The following is a 15,679-nucleotide window of genomic DNA, read 5'->3' as shown; positions in this document are numbered from 1 at the left end:
ATATTACGTTACAATCTGAGCTTGGAAAAGATGGATCACTTCTAATTGTGCAAAAAAAAAGACATCTCAAGTCTTTTAAATGTCACATTCGTCAGCCAGTGCCAATATAAATCGGACAATAGCTGGTCTTGTTGAACCATCAGCCCAGAGCGCAAAATGTTTTATTCACGACCACATAACAGGCAAAAGAAATAATTGAGATGCTAAAACAAATATTGACGTGTACAGCCAACTGCAAATTTTTTGCTTTTTACATAACTGGAACATTTACAACCCAGCGATGAGAAGTAATTTAAACATGCCTGCAGGATACTTGCATCTGTGTTTCCTTTCCAAATTACTTTAAAAAGGAAACTCTGGAGGGGAGGGGAGGATGAGGGGAGGGGGGTGGGGGGGGGACAATGTTATTATTTTACTCTGATGAAAAGATATGTCCTGTAAGGACAGAGAAGCCAACGTCTACAGGAATTCTGCTCACACTGCTAAACCACGATCACACACAAAGCCCAATGATGTTTTCTGCCTTTTTATTTTAATTTTTTTATTTTAATTTTTTTAACCAGCTCAGGAACTCCAGGTCACAGAATAACAAAAAAAAAAAACACATTAGTCGGTTTGACAGACACACAGTTTTCCCGCTCAAGAAGAAGTGAAAATAATTGCATTGCTCACGCTGCAGATTGTGACACCCTCAGGAGCCAGTGACACACACAATTTACTCAGCTGCAATACAAAATTAAATAAAGACAGCTAAAGTTTCTCTTCTCTTACAGAAACCCTTCAGGACTTCCAAATAACCTCCACTATCTTTGGCCCAAGAAGAAGAAGAAGAAGAAAAAAAAAAGAAAACTCACCAGGTTACCAAGGCAACAGCTTGGTGAATGATGTTTTGCCCACAGTGTCTTACGAAAGGACGAGCATCATCACACTTATGAAAGTCACCAAGGAGCGGTGAATTATCGCCCTCATTTGCACTCGTTACCTTTTCCATGGTCAGAACAGTAAACAAAATGTCATCTTCAAGACGTGGAGTGGCTGTGGAAAGCGCTAATTACCGATATGTGCTTGCACCAAAAAACCCATTAGCGCTCCACCCTTTCATCCACACGACTCGCAAATGAACCAAGCATGCCGAGTCACGAAAAGTGCATCCGCCGTCCAGCAGAATACTCTTTAAGTCTATCTTTTCCAGCTTATCTGCATCCACGGCAAAGAATACAGCCAAGCGCCGTCTTTTCTCGAGAAACTAAAATTGCTTCTAGTCCTCTGCCAGCTTTAATCGTAAGTCATATATCAAATATTTGTATTCCGTTTTCACAGCCCAAAAAAAAAAAAAAAATCAAGTTAGGGAAAGGCAGCGACGATTCCTCACTGGACAAACAACCTTTAAATATGTTTTACGGTTTTAAATACGGCATTCATCATTGACACCGTTTCGGGGCTCGGATGTCTGACATTTGCAAAGTGTCTCATGACCTGCAGACATTCTGTCTCTGGTGTGCGGCTGGACCTAAAATTAAGATGTAGTCTCCTTGGAAAGGCTGACATTTGGAAGCTTTTCCGTTCGCCTTAAGCTCAGACAGTACAAAAGTGTCAGGCAGTGTCTTGTGAAAGAACGCATAACCCTTGAGTTTTTGTTTTTTTTATCTCCAAATTTGTCACATTACAACCCTCAAATTCAATCATTTTCATGAGATTTTATGTGAAAGACTAAAAACAAGAAGCACAAGACTGTGACGTGGAAGAAAAAGAGGTATCAAGCATATTTACCCCCCTTTACTCTGTTATTGATAAATAAATCGAAATGTAACAAGTTGCCTTACAAAAGTACACTTTTCAGATTTTATCTGTAAAACAATTTGCACCATTATGCATCACTGGTTGTTGTTTGAGAAAGTGTAAAAAAGTTCAAGAAGAATTAATGCAGGGCAAGAAAAATGCAATATCATGTTCCCTCAGCCTGCAGTGTAGTATGTATTTAACTTGGAGAAAAAAGGCTGCCCACACAAATCAATACATAATGAGATCAATCCCTACTGTAACTACAGCGCAGACGTGCAGGTTTCTAAAGTTACTCTAAAAATACAGGCGTAAAGGATTTGACTGTGGATTTATTATTTTTAGAGAGTCATTATGCGATTGTGATTTCTCACTGCCTTCCTTCTAAAGAACCGCGCAGCGTGAGGCTCTGGATGCGGTGACAATGGCTTCTAAGAACGCTTAATATTAGTGAGGGAGGGCTCATGAATTCATTTAAAAGCTAGGGCGCTAAATCCCCAAAAATGTTCCTCAAATTTACATTCCTTTCATCATGTTCTGAAGAATGCAATCCCACTACCGTGAAAAAGGTCCAAATCTCAGTACAGAAAAGGGGGGGGGGGTAAAAATGACAAGAATATGTTAAACTGTGCCGCTGGGGAACAAGACGATGATATTTCTGCTCGTGTTTGTTTTCATCCCTCCTCTAATTTTTTGAGATGTGCATCTTTAAAAAAAAAATCCTCCAGATCAAGACTCTTCTGTTTCTGTACAAACTACAGAAATTATAGTCCTGGAAGAATATTTGTCCAGGAATAAAGCAACTACTGTGTCAAGACAACACTAACCAGCTTGCATACAGAGCTAATTCTTCCTATGTGGAAAGAGATTGAAAGATTTGTTTAACATAAATGCTGAAAGCAATGAGACCGGAGCCCGATGGAGAATAAATGAAGAAGGGAAAAGTTATTGAAATTTCAACAATAATCTTAGACAACACAAGTAAACACAAAGTTCAGTTTTTAAATGAAGGTCTTTGCTATTAAGGGGAAAAATCCAAACCTAATGGTTGGGTCGCCCTTAGCAACAACTGCAATCCAATGTTTTGCAATAACTTGCGTTTTACAGCTGTGGAGGAATTCTTGCCCACTCCATCTTCACAGAATTGTTGTAATTTAGCCACGTCGGGGGAGTTTTCCAGCATCAACTGCCTTTTTAACGTCGTTCTGCAGCATCTCAAAAGGATTCAGGTCAGTACTTTGACTAGGCTACTCCAAAGTCATTTTGTTTTGCTTCAGCCATTGAGAGGCTGGTGTGTTTTGGATCATTGTCCTGCTGCAGAACCCACGTCAGTTTCATCTTGAGGTCATGAACAGATGGTCAGAAGTTCTTCTTCATGATGTTTTGGTCCTCAGTGGAATTCATGGCTCCATTTTCTTCCAGGACCGGAATCATCAAAACAGTCCCACTCCCACTACTATGTTTTATTGCTGGTATGATGTTTCTTGGTTTTACACCAGATGTAATGCAAGACATGCCTTCCAAAGGTCTTTGTCCCATTAGTCCAGTGAACGTTTTACCAAAAGTCTTGGGGATTATCAAGATGTGTTCACGAAAAATGAAAACAATGTTCTTTTTGCAGTGGTTTTGGAACTGTCATGCAGCGTTCCAAAACCCAGTCTCTTTCTTATGGTGGAGGCATGACCCCTGACCTTAACCGAGGCCAGTGAGGCTGGCAGTACTTTAGATGTTATTGTTGAGCCTTTAGTAACCTTTTTGATGAGGTTACTGCGATTGTACTTGGGTGTTAGAGAGGCAAACCCTTTGGGAGCGGCCACAAATGTGGCATATGGGTTAAACACTTTTGAATGACACACAACGTTTTATGAACTGTGCCATGCTGGAGCCAGCTGCAAACTGTTCAAAGAAACATAAACAAACCGTCATCCTCCTCCTACTACTTCCTCTCGTCGTCTTCAGCGTTTTTGACAGTAGCATTTAGTCAGGCAGGTCCTATTGAAATGATGTCTCAATTAAGCGCAGGTGTGGCGTCTGACAGTGAATGTAGGTGTGATAAACCTACAGTTACGTTTTAACATGGAGGGGCAAACACTTTTTAACACAGGGCTACATAGGTTTAGATTTTTTTTCTCTCTAAATAGTAGACACCTTCATGTAAAAGCTGCAGTTTGTGCTTACTTTTCTTGTCTATGACTGATGTTTACATTGGCTATCAGTCAAACACTTAAGTGAGACAAACATGCAAAAATGAGGAAATCAGGAATGGGGCTAATACTGCCTCTGTATCTCCACTTCTTTGTCTGCACAAACTCTGCATAGCTTTCGTTTGAACATGGTTTGTTCCACCTCTCATCATCTGTTATCTCCCCTCAGAGCTCAGTGTTCAATGACTGACGTGATTGTGGTTCAGTATATGCAGGGCCTCTCATAATTACATACTGTTATCATAATCATTTAAAGGCTGCTGCTGCTGCTAATTTAGCCCAGCGCCTGCTTTACCAGAACGACAGAGACGCATACAGAGACTTCCAAGCTAGCCTCTTCTCTTCTCGCCTTTTTTCAGCATAAACATGAGACATTTGCGGAGTGAATGGTAATAACATCGTCTTGCTCTCAGAGCCAAAAGTGCACACCCGATGCACAAAGAAGCAACAAAGACAGTTTTTTTTGTTTTGTTTTGTTTTTTTTCCCCCAAACACAAAGCAAGATATTACTCTCATTTATTTTGTAATCACTTGAGATGCTTTGGTTTTTACTGCATCATGCTGCCACGTGCCTGAAGGAACAATAATGCAAATGCAAACCCCGGCAACAATCTGCCTCCGTCTTTGCCACATTTCGTTTGACTGCACGTGCACACCGACTTCAAAGAAAAGAGATGACAGTGGCTGGGAAAAAAAATTTAAAAAAGTATTCATTCTCCTTAAAACATGAATGCATTTTGTCCTGTAGGAACCACAAACTGCGTTGTATTTTAATTGGATTTTATGTTATAGACCAAGACAAAGTACAAAGTGAATTGTTAATGGCTTTTCAGGTTGTTATGAAAATTAAAAACATCTGAAAGATAATGCTCTCTCCCCTGAGTCGACACATAATAGAGCCTCCCTTTGTCTTTAAGCTCCCAGGTTTGTCCATCTCAAAAACATCTCTGATTATTCTTTATTGCAGAATAGCATAAGCTTGAAGAGTCATAATTTCATTCAGATCTCGGCCTGGCCTGTTCTAACATGTGACCACACGTTTACCTAAATCTTTCTTATCAATAACTTCCTACCTATGGAAGTTTTGTTTCGTCAAAGATTAAGGTAAGCTTTATTTAATTTATTTTATTTAGACCTGGCTTTATAACCCTGTCCCTATACTTTTAAATATTTTAGTTTACTAACACTCTTTTTTTTTTTTACTAATCCGTGCTAAATAGAGCATGTTGGTAGCGATGTGAGATTGAAGCTGTGTCTATGGTGAAATATTAGTGTATATTAAGCATATCCTATCATTTCAGATGCACAGTGACCTGTGCAATCCGGTGGACATGTTGTGGCTGTGCTGCATTTGATAAAGTCATATAATGTATTGATGCGCAAAAAGAAGTTGTAGTGAACTGTATTTGTAGACGTCTGTGTTTAATTTGATTTCAGTGAAATCCTGTTTCCCCTGTGTGATGCTGTTTTATTCTTACAAACACCTCCGTACTTAAAATATTTTTTTCTAAAAGGTAGGATATTATCATAAAACGATTAGTGCAAACATCTGCGATAGCTTTTCATTTTAAGCAGGTAGGGTATTCTGATGATGGAGTGATATTTTTGTGTTTTTGTTGTGCATGTAAAGAGTTCTAATGATATGAAAAAGCATAACTCCTAAGCTTCCACTTCAGGCCCGTCACTCAAATACTGTTATTAACAAAGCCTGCTGTAGTTTTCGGTTTGTTAACATGACGGTAGCAGTTTTGGACGCGTAGCACCGACAGGTAGATACAGCTATCTATCCGTGCTACAGTAGGAAAATCTGACGAGGTAGCACTGATAGTCAGAACACCGGCTTCTCTTCACCATTATGGACCACATTGTGCCGGTCTATCACATAAAATCACCATAAGACACATTGATGTTGTTTTTCTTGTGACTCGTCGATAAATGCTAAAACTTCAAGAGATATAGATACTTTTTTTTTTTATCTTCCTGAAAGCCTTCCATGTTTTTAATAGAGTGATGTTGCAGCTTCAGAAAGATCTGCTCAGTCTGCTAGCTTGCTTACAGTGGGCAAGAAATCAGAACAGCATTTTGTTCCCCACACAACAATTTAGTGTGAAGGAAAACATGGTGGTAGTTTGGGGAAGGATGGGGGTGGGGTGGGTGGGGGCTCCATATGTCCAAACTGGCTAAGCCATTTAGTTGTGGTCACACTCATGAGTCCAGGATCATCATGTTTCGTGCAGACTGAGAGCTGACCGTGCGGAACGCCATACGGCTGTGTGTTCTGTCACACTGAAAGGTGTGGTGACAACAATGGAGAGTTGCAGAAGGGAAAAAAAACTGCCTAAAACATTTGCAAGTGGAAAACGTGGGAAAACGCGGTGGAATTCTCCCATAACCTCAAACTGGACGGTGTCCAGTAATTGAGAACATGGCCTCTGACTCTGGCTGGTTGAAAATCAGGAAAAAGATTAAGCTGAAACTCGATGTGCCTCTGATGTGCGGGCTACATTTTAACCTCTGTGCACTTCAGACTGAAATTAGGTGATGATTAAAAGCCACCGTGACGTCACCCACAGCCTGAAGGACTTAACGACCTATTTTGAAACCTCTGCATGTAGCATTCTTGGATATTTTTCAGACAGAAGATGTTCAGGGGGCAGAACTATCTGAATACCTGAAAACCCCTTTAGAAAGTGGCAATGACTCTTATGAGGAAAGAGTTAAGTGCTCCTGCCAATAATAATATTACATTTTGAGCTGTAGTACAATTTGATTATATTTACTTGGCTTGGAAAGAGAACCTGTAGAAACTGCTTTAACAAAACCAGTGTGACAGTCATTGGGAAACTTTACTAATATTTTTTACATCCCTTTTAGCCAACAGAGAGCTTTTAGTCAACTTTTGTAACTTTTCCAAAGGTAAGGACAAAAACAGAGACGAATCATTGACGGTTTCTTTCTGCACAGTCACTTTATATGTCCTGGGTTTTCTCTGATGCTTCTCTCTCTGTAGTTCACCATACTGACTTTCTACTGGAATTTAGTTTATGTCCTCTGAATAATTTCTATCTTGCTGTGGTTCAATAATTTGTCATACTAGTAGAGTTCACCAGATTATTATGATTTTTTTTATTAAAAATCTCTGGCTAATTCAAAAAGTTTGCAAACAGGCCCACAGCATCACAGGCTCTCTACCGTATTTAACAGTAGACACCAGGTGCTTTTCCACGGATTCGTCCATTGTTTGACGTCAAACCCACTTGCAGAGTTTATGACCAAAACACTCAATCATTCCAATCTGACCAAAGCGCACTCTGAACAGAAAAATGTATCTTCTTACATCACTCTCAAAGAACATAGTGTCTAATGACGGGTATGGAGACTTTGTGACCTCTCTTTGCTGGAGGGCTATAACAGTGAGCTATAACAGATATATTTTACCTCCCTTACCAAACTCTGTGTGATAGAAATATATGGTTCCACTACCAGCCTGTGACCAGTGCCTAGAAAAGTGGGCCTCTTTGTAATATCGTGTTTGTACCCCAGGGGAGAAAGAAAGCAATGAATCACCAACAGGAAGATTCTAAAATTCCTAATCAACTTTAAATATGTACATATGAATAAAACATGATACAGTTCCATTTATTTTAATGGATCTCTTTGAGGGAATACAAGTGACTTTGTTGATAATATTAATTCTTTAATGTTTTCCCCACTGGGAAAAAGTGCAGTTAATTAATGCTTAGCATTTTCTTAATCTTTGATTATGAGCTGCTAATTAAAGACGAGTCTATTTAAAGATTTTCTTTATGGAGCTTATGGAAAACATTAAAATCTTTTATCACAAACAGCTTGAAACAGTAAGATGGACATTTAACCATGTATATGATTCAGTTGGCAAATCAAGACTGCTTCAACAGCAGGAAGAGAGTCTTAATGTTATGAGTACATGTTCTTTGTTTTCATTGTCTTTGCTGACCCATTTTCTACATACTTTTCATGAGGGGAGGGTGGTGGGGGGCGACTTCTGCCATCAACTGGATGTTAAAGGCAGATCTTAATGTTACAAATACATAATTGTAGCAGGGCACCGTGCTGCTTCTGTGTCCAGTGACAACACACAACATGCAGGGGCAGCAATGAAGGAAAGGCACCCAAAGAGGTAAAGAAGGGAGCAGACATGTCTCTTGTCATTATGCCTTTAAGTATATCAATAAGAAGTGCTTGAGATTCTCTTTAAGGTGTCTTTTGTTATTAAAAAACAAACAAACTTGTGAGCACAGAAACGTCGGAAGTACGCTATTGAGCTAAAGAGAGGTGGTGTTTCAAGGTTGGGGGGGCAGACAGCTTTAACGAGGGGTGGGGAGGTTTATTCCAAGGTTAACTTAGCCTCCGCTCAATAGTCTTCTCTCATGTTGCGGCATCTCCTCTCTGACTGGCTGTATGGCACGCGGGGGTCAAAGCACGAGACCGGAGTTGGGACGAACGCGCTCATGTTTTATTATTTTCTGTCAACATTAAAGCCAAAAAAGAGAGAGCGAGAGAGAGAGAGGGGGGGAAAAAGAACGTCACGCGCGCTACGTTAATTGCCTATTAACAGAAAGTAATAATTACCCGCACGAGCCACAGTGTCGCATTCCGCTGCCACACAAGCAAAACAACAAAACAAACAGATGAAACAATTATTCAACATATATATAAAAAAGACACGTTTTCTAACAACACTACTTGTTTCCCGAGCGCAAACGAAACGCAGCAGGCAGGGTACGCATGCAGCGCCGCATCCTCGGTCCAGCATCATCTCCACTTTAGCCACGGAGACCTGTTAAGCCATCAATTATACTGCGGTAGCTCCATAAACAGCAGTTGTTGCATGTTGAATGAAACATCGCTGCCGAGGACGTCAGAAAGCGTCTCCCGCTGTCATTCGGACCTGAACGTTAACGAAACTCTTTTTTAAAAAAAAAGAAGAAAAAAAAAAAAGAAAATACACGAGACATTCAGCGGCACAGGTAAAGACGAGCGTTAAAACAAATAAATAAATAAATAAAATAATTGATTAAAAAAATCTGAATCTCACCCGCAGCACTGAGGGTTGCGTTCCTGCCGTTTCTTCTGCCTCCTTGGAGTTAATGAGGTTCTGACGCTTAGTCCGTCTGATTTCACCCTCAACTGTTATCATCCACTGGGTATGGATCTTTTTTTTTCTTTTCCCTTTTTTTATTTCTTTCCAGCGGTGAAATAGGGGATAATTTGGCGTGCTTTCGCAAAGCTCTGCCCTCTTCAAACTAACCTTCCCGCCCCCCTCCTCCTTCGCTGCTCAGATTGGTGCTGGACAGGAGGGGCAAACCCTGGACCCGGGGGCTGGTTTAGAGGCGCTGATTTGTCAAAGCGATCAGAACCCACATGGACACGGTAGTGGACCGTCTGCGAGAGGGTTTAACCGAGCAGCTTGTCACTGATGCTCCCGACAACTAGAGGACCCTTAACCCCCCTCATCCACCATCCCTCCTCCTTGTTGTGCGCCTGTGCGCAGCAGCAGCCTCTCAGACGTGAAACGGCGGTGAGTGGGCCCACTTACTCCGTGGGCTTTGGCGGTCTGAGCTCTGACGCAGGTGCCCAAAGGTTCAGCCTGGACTGACAGAGATGCCCAGCCTTAGAGCTGCTGCTGACAGTGATAAAGTAATCTCATCTGAGTCAGTGCAGCAGCAGGAAATGGGAGCTGATTATCCCCCCACTTTGTGACCTTGGGGTGCTGCTGTCTCATCAGAGATCCTGGCACCAAAAAAAAAAAAAAAAAAAAAAAAAAAATGGGGACAGCAAGGAGAGGGGAAATATGAGAGACACCTCACTTTTGTTTCCCTGTGCCCAAGGTGCCCTCATGAGGGAGGAGGTAACAGCACCTCTAACCTGCTGCTCACACAGCAGCAAATGGCAAGAAGCTGTGTTTGCTCTGTTCCAAGTCCCAGGTGTGTTTGTGCAAGCAGCAGACCCTGACCTGATTTTGTTCTACGCTATGAACACAGATATGTCACAACTGTCAAGAGAAGCAACAACTGATCCACATGACCTCTCAGCCAGATTTCAGCTGGCAATAAAATGGCTGTGTGGTTACAGGAGGGGGATTTCTGCAAACTGCTGCAAGAGTCCTCAGAGAGGTTATGTAGATAAACTGATGCTCCAATAGAAATATGAATGTACCTTTGTTGATCTTTATTATATGTTCGAATTAACTTCCTAACAGCAAAATGACACCATAGTAATATCTTTGTGATGTGGCTTATATCAGCTCCAATGTCTACATATTTTCTTTAGATTAGAAATTTGGTGTAGATACAATGACTGATAAATGCTTTAAGATTAAATATTAGCAAGACAGATGCAGAAAAGTTCAAATGTGTCCTTGTGGCTGATTTTATGATTGTTTCTCTTGGAGGACTAGTCTAAATATGATCATTATTTAGATGCAATAGAGTAAAGTATAGGATATTCAGGTATATTTACGCTGGACTCATCAGACCACATAACCCTTTTTTGTTGTTCTGGAGTCCAGTCTTTATTCTCCCTTACAAATCAAAGCCCTTTTCTCTGGTTAGCCTCACTGATTAGTGGTTTTCTTAAGGGACTGAACGCAGCTGCTCAGTCCCAATCCCTTGAGTTCCTTTCACACTGCGCATGCGGAAATGTTGCTACTTTTCCTGTTAAACGTAGCTCTGAGGTTGACTATTGCGGTAGGAGGTCGTCTTAATCAGTGGGTTTCCAGTTTGAGCTTCCCTCTGCCCCAGGGCTTTTGCACAGCCCTGGGGCAGCAGCTGTGGCTACAATCCAGTAGCCTGCCGCCATTTTCGTGTGAATGGCGCCAAGCACGCTAATGATGCTTGCCACCATTCACTGAATGACTGAATGTGGTGTGAAGCGCTATCGTGGTCCTCTGGACTTGATAAAGCTCCAAACAAGTGTAGACCATTTACCATTCTTTGATTCAATCTTGCCGCGTTAAAGTTATTGCTGATTTAAATCATTTAGGGGTTTCATTTTCCAACCACATCTCTTCTTCAAAGATCTTTCTTCCCAGGTTTTAATTATAAATTGGGTAATTCTCGACCCAATATTAGAAGTTTGTGGGATCTGCTTAGACTTTCCCTCTGCCTGATGCATGCCATAGATTTCACCCTTCTTATGAACATTAACATCTTTTTTGAATATCACCAGATGTTTCTTTCTACAAAGTTGAATATATATTATTCATTATATAAGTTGGAGTAAATAACCTGTTGCTAGCTGAAAGAAAATTGCCAATGCAGCAATTTTCATAGTACTCAGATAAATACATGGCTTGTACCTATTTTTTTCTTAGTTAAATTGAGTTGGTGATGTTTTGATTTTGGCCAGGATGTGCAGATACATTCATCTCCATTGACCTTTGGTTGAATGTCCCTGAGCAAAACACTTCTACCGCACACCTTTTTGTGGTCATCAACATGGTATGAGTCTATTCTGATGTTTAACAATGCCACTTGAAATAATTAGTGTAATTCCTTTAAACTGGTTACTGTTCTGCCAGCGACCAAACCATTGGATCATACATTTTAAACATAGCCAGGGTTCGGGCCATTCCAGAATCTTAATCGTAGTAGTTTTTATTCATTCCAAAATGTGTTCAGGATTCTGCATGGTTCTGTTACAACACGTAGCCGTGCCCAAGTTTTACCTCCTGACCCAATCTGTCACTGTCAAATGAAAAGAAATTGGTTAGGATGTCCAGAAACAACTCAAGTGCCACCATTGCTCAGGGAGATAATGGCATGGACGCTGCTGGAACACCATAGTTACTCTAGTGAGTTCAACATTGACATGTGAGGGTGAAGCCACCCGCCTCTACCGTTGTGTCCTTAAGCAAGACGCTTCACTGCCTTGCCTCCTGTTGGTGGTCAGAAGGTCCAGTGGTGTCGATTGTATGGCCGCTTTGCTCCTGTCAACCTTCTCCAGGTCAGATGTCGCTAAAGTGTAGCTCCACACCATCAGTGTGTGAAGGCGTGCATGAGTGAATGTAAGGTAAAGCACTTTGGAGTCCTTGTACTTTATAAAGCTCTATAGAAATCCAAGCCGTTTACTACTTAAAATGACCTCTACAATTTCTGATAAAAGGAGTAATCAAAATTCCTTCCAGAATTGTGTTTGGGCCGCGTTAATGGGTACAGAAACCACGCGGTTTTCATCCGTTTCCACCACAATCCGCATTGCTTTTTCCTCCTGGTGAGTTTCTCTGCTGGGTTTCCTGCTATTTGTCCCTGATTAAGTTTTCTTGATAGGCTGTTGTTTTGTTCCCATTGAGGGTCTAAGGTTAGTGGGGAAAAGAAGGAGGCGTACTATTTTCATTTATCATTTTCATTTGTTGTTCCATCGTGAAGCCCATTGAGACTGTAATTGTAATTAGAGACTGTAATAAACTTGATTTGCCGTGATCTCCTGTGGGCGAGGAGAGAGAGAGGTGCTGACTTTTAGTACCGAGGAGCCTGAGAATTAAGAAAAGAAACACTTTGTGTCAGATTATTATCTTGGGAGCTTTTTTTCTGGGGTGGGGATAGGAATCATACTTTCACCAAAAAAGCAGAGGAATCCCTTCACACACGTCTTTATCAGTGATGAAGACTCTTTTCTTTATCAGTTTTTCTTTTATGTGCCAGCAAACAGCATGTATGAAGCAATTCTTTGCAAAGGTGACCTGCAAAATGGGTGGCATTTAAACTCCATTTCATGTCCCTCTGTTTTCGGGGAGGTGAAATAAACCCAGGCCGTTGCTGCGCTGTTAGCGTCCCTTCAGTAATTCCCAGAGCCAGTATAATCATGTCCTCCAGCTAATAATTATAAACTCTAGCAACATGACTCTCAGGTATGTGTAGGTTGCTGCCTTTTTTTTTTTTTTTTGTGAATTAATTTTAGACACAGGAGGGAAAAGGTTGGAAAACGTGTACTGTTTAAGAAAGCTTTTTCCCATTTATTTCTCTATGTCTGGAACTAAATCAAGCCAAAAACTTTCATGTCTTTGGTCTGTTGGGATTACCTAAATTATTTCTATTTGCTAAACGTCAAAATAATGACTGAAGTGTTTACCAGAGACAGCTTTTCAATAATTTTCCTAAACTCAGGAAGTACGTATTTCCTCAGTATTTGGTAAAATTGCTGTTTTACCCAACTGTATGACTCTTCCTACAAGGTTTTCTAAAGTAAGAAAAATTGTTTGCTGAAATTCTGGTTGATACAGACCTGTAACCAGTAACCAGCCCACAAATTTAGTACAGGACTGAGATTGGGGTTTTGTGATGCCCTGTGCAAATATTTTTGCTACCTTTAGGTAATTTTGTAGCCAATTTGTAGCTAATGCTTTAGGTTGTCTCCATTTGGAAAACCTGTTTTTATCTTGGCTTCTTCCTCCCTGAGTAAGCCTTTCATTCCAGGCTATTTTCAATGGAGATAACCTTTTATCCTAGGGCTTATTCACATATTTGCAACCAAAACATTTTCACCTTTAAGACACAGAAAGCCTTTCTTAAATGGTTTTTATCTCTGGACATTTCTATGTGAATAATTGTTGGAAAAGATGCACCTATAGGCATCTGGAAATGTTACTGTAAGAATCCACAATACTAATATCTTGGCTGATATTTTAATTTTTTTTTGTAGTGTTTCCTTAAAGTACATCCAAGGGCTTCATTTAGATCATGAGCTGTTAATTACCCTATCAGAAGCTTACAAAGCCACAACATCGTCATCAGGGATTTCCTGAACTGTTAAAATCATAGTAATCTTGGCGAAGTGAAAAGATCTCCCTAGTTCTCTGCCACGTAGCAAACAGAATACATTTTGATACGGTTTCCTAACTTTAAACGGGAAACCTTATCTGATTAATTGTATACGAACATTTAATCCGATTGCTCCAGAAGGAACCGACCATCGGAAGGTGAACGTGGTCAGCCCTACTCCGTTTGGCTGTGGACCAGAAACCCTTATCACTTCACTACAGGTACGTCTGTTGCTCGTCCGAGCAAAGAGACTGTCGCATGTAGGAGTGCAGCTCGGCTCGACGACTGCAGTCCACATCTCCGAGGCGTGAACGTAACACATCTGAATGTCACGTTGTTGTGCGCTCTCACCCCACCTTTGTTTTTCTCCTGCTTTTTCGTCTAGTCCCTGCTCGTGATTAGCGTGACCTTTCCATCTCTTTGTGTTCCGGAAAATGAGCCTCTTGGCTGCATTTTATCCAACAATCATAATTGTATATGAAAAATCCAATACGTGCTGGTTCACCTGTGTGCTCCAAGCCAAAGCCGTAAAGCTTGTCAGGCTTGATAAACTATGCAAAACAGTGCGGCGACTGGAGCGATGTTTGTGTGTTTTCAAAGATGCAGCGGCGTGGTATGGTTTCCAGCTCTGAACAGCTGCCCAGGAGACGAGGCGGCCATCTATAACTCTACGTGATGAGTGAAATGGGACCATTTACTGCCGTGCTCCGAGCTGAGATGTCAGCTCCTTAGTGAAACAATTGGCCTGCCTGTCGTCAAGTGGCTCCGGCCCGCTACTCATTTTATGCCGTCTCCCATCTTCCTCCTGGTGTTGTGGCTTCTGAAGAAGTGTCCCTTAAAATGGCGATCGTTTTGAGTATCCACCAGTGGAATAATGTTTCTGAAATCTGAACGTTAGCCGTGGGGGACAAACATGGCATCGGAGCGCTGCATGATGCTTCAGAAGGAGCTACGCTTCACAGAGGAAGTGCTGAGGTCATCGCATTAAAATCAAGCAACACAAATCACTGTCAAGAATACAATTAATTGAAAAGCTTTGTGGCTTGTTAACAAGCCGTTATGCCATCCATCAAACTTTTGTTGTCTTGTCTCCTGGATCCCATTGTAGATACAATGACAAATGGGTTATTTGTCATTGCACTGTGTAAAATAAACGGGGAATTTTAATATTCTGTGCAAACGACAATCCTCATAACAAGAAGTCTTTGACGGCGGGTTCTTCTGCCAGTGCCAGCTATATTTATTGGCAATTGTGGTAAAGAAACTTAACTGAGGTGGCGGGGTTAAAAATAAAAAAAATATACAGGGAAAAATCGAGAGACCACTTAAAATGATCAGTTTCTCTAATCTTACTTTTCATAGGCATATGTGTGAGTGAAATGAACATTGTTCTTTTAATCTGTGAAATACTGACATGTCTCCAAAATGTTTGTTTAGCAAAAAAAAAGTATTTATTTGGAGAAAAAGAGAAATGGTCAAAATAACAAAAAAGATGCCGTGCTTTTAGGCCTCTAATAATGCAAAGAAAATAAGTTCATATCCATTTAGAAAAACAACAGTACTAACGTTTTAACTCGGGAAGAGTTCAGAAATCAATGTTTGGCGGAGTAACCAGGAGGTTTTCAAAGGGGTTCATTTCTTACTTTTTTTTTTTGACGAAATAATAACCCCGTTACTTCTGATGTTCATATTATGTACTGCAACATTTCTTCATTGCAAAGTTTAGAAAGAGTGGGGGAACAACAGTTTCTCGTGTTTCAAATGATTTCGGCTCAGTTTTAGACAGCCTGTCTCTTGGCCATATCCACTCTTCTTTTGGTAAAGAGAGTACAGGATGTCTTTCTTGCTCAGCCGACCACCTGTATTTCTGCTATGTGTTCGCCATTAACTGTTCTG

General features: G+C 40.8%; 1 protein-coding gene across 5 annotated transcripts in view; it reads right to left on the bottom strand.

The window, feature by feature from the left end:
- Positions 1-9,692, bottom strand: part of gabra3 (gamma-aminobutyric acid type A receptor subunit alpha3) — a 118,605-nt gene extending 108,913 nt beyond the window's left edge. For all 5 annotated transcript variants that reach the window (XM_044139668.1, XM_044139670.1, XM_044139669.1 and 2 more), the window contains exon 1: positions 9,061-9,692. The gene's annotated coding sequence lies outside the window, so the exon portion shown is untranslated. The remainder of the gene's footprint in view (positions 1-9,060) is intronic.
- Positions 9,693-15,679: the final 5,987 nt, after the last annotated feature.

The sequence above is a fragment of the Gambusia affinis genome, linkage group LG15, assembly GCF_019740435.1.
Source record: "Gambusia affinis linkage group LG15, SWU_Gaff_1.0, whole genome shotgun sequence".
Classification (NCBI taxonomy): Eukaryota; Metazoa; Chordata; class Actinopteri; order Cyprinodontiformes; family Poeciliidae; genus Gambusia; species Gambusia affinis.
Note: the sequence above shows the minus strand (reverse complement) of the source record. Positions and strands in the feature narration are given on the sequence as shown.